We start from the raw sequence: 1,523 nt of genomic DNA, 5'->3' as shown, positions 1-1,523 counted from the left end.
TTATCTATATAGTGGAACATTTTCAATTTGATACATTTAATTTATATTGTAGTTTAATTTCAGATGAAATTATTATAAGCAGCATATTCATAATTTCATTTTTGATGTGATATTATGCTTATTAAAACCTAATTCAGTCCATAATATATGTTGTACATTCTATGTGTATACATCCAATGCTTAAAGTCGGAAACATGAACACATAAAGAAATTAATCAAACATTGATTTAACATGTAAAGAAAGAGATTATTTGAATGTACTGGTAATTAAGTGATCATAACAGTTCTACATTTCAAAATTTTAAGTTTAGAAAAGATTTATGTTACTTGTGATACACCTTCCATCTTCCTTTACTGAAATATTTGAAATTTCTGTACATTTACATGGACACAATTATTCTCCAGATTTCAGAGATAATTTTTTTTTTTATATAAAGTATAGCAACTAAATTTATATAGCAGGGGCTTTTGTCCTACACTCAATTCCAGGTACATGTATCAGTTACAGGTAACACAGAATGAGATAATGGCCTGAGGGAACAATTAATGTCATTTTTGTTATGAAATACATATACTGGCAAACTTGGGGAGGGGAAGGGCAGTTTTAAACTTATATAACACACATACATGTTCAGGTATCTGGAGCTGTACTTGTCATACAACACTTGAATTATACAACACTTGTATTTGTAATTTCATAATTTTCTTCTATAAAGTTACCTGCTAATCAATATATCATATACACATGTGCATCATGTGGACCTTAAGCCAAAGGTTTTTTTTACAGTTCACGCTAACATGTTTTTTGCAATATTTATATGTATAAGGACATGTGATTGGTACATGTATGATGACTTCCTTCTCATTGACTTATACTACACAGTGTCAACAACACGCCTCTCATTGACTTATACTACACAGGGTCAACAACACGCCTCTCATTGACTTATACTACACAGGGTCAACAACACACCTCATTGACTTATACTACACAGGGTCAACAACACGCCTCTCATTGACTTATACTACACAGGGTCAACAACACGCCTCTCATTGACTTATACTACACAGGGTCAACAACACACCTCTCATTGACTTATACTACACAGGGTCAACAACACGTCTCTCATTGACTTATACTACACAGGGTCAACAACACGTCTCTCATTGACTTATACTACACAGGGTCAACAACACACCTCATTGACTTATACTACACAGGGTCAACAACACACCTCTCATTGACTTATACTACACAGGGTCAACAACACGCCTCTCATTGACTTATACTACACAGGGTCAACAACACACCTCATTGACTTATACTACACAGGGTCAACAACACACCTCTCATTGACTTATACTACACAGGGTCAACAACACGCCTCTCATTGACTTATACTACACCGGGTCAACAACACGCCCCTCATTGACTTATACTACACAGGGTCAACGACACGCCTCTCATTGACTTATACTACACAGTGTCAACAATCTCATTGACTTATACTACACAGGGTCAA

The sequence above is a fragment of the Pecten maximus genome, chromosome 5, assembly GCF_902652985.1.
Source record: "Pecten maximus chromosome 5, xPecMax1.1, whole genome shotgun sequence".
NCBI lineage: Eukaryota > Metazoa > Mollusca > Bivalvia > Pectinida > Pectinidae > Pecten > Pecten maximus.
The sequence above is the reverse complement of the archived record's forward strand: the minus strand, read 5'-3'. Positions refer to the sequence as shown.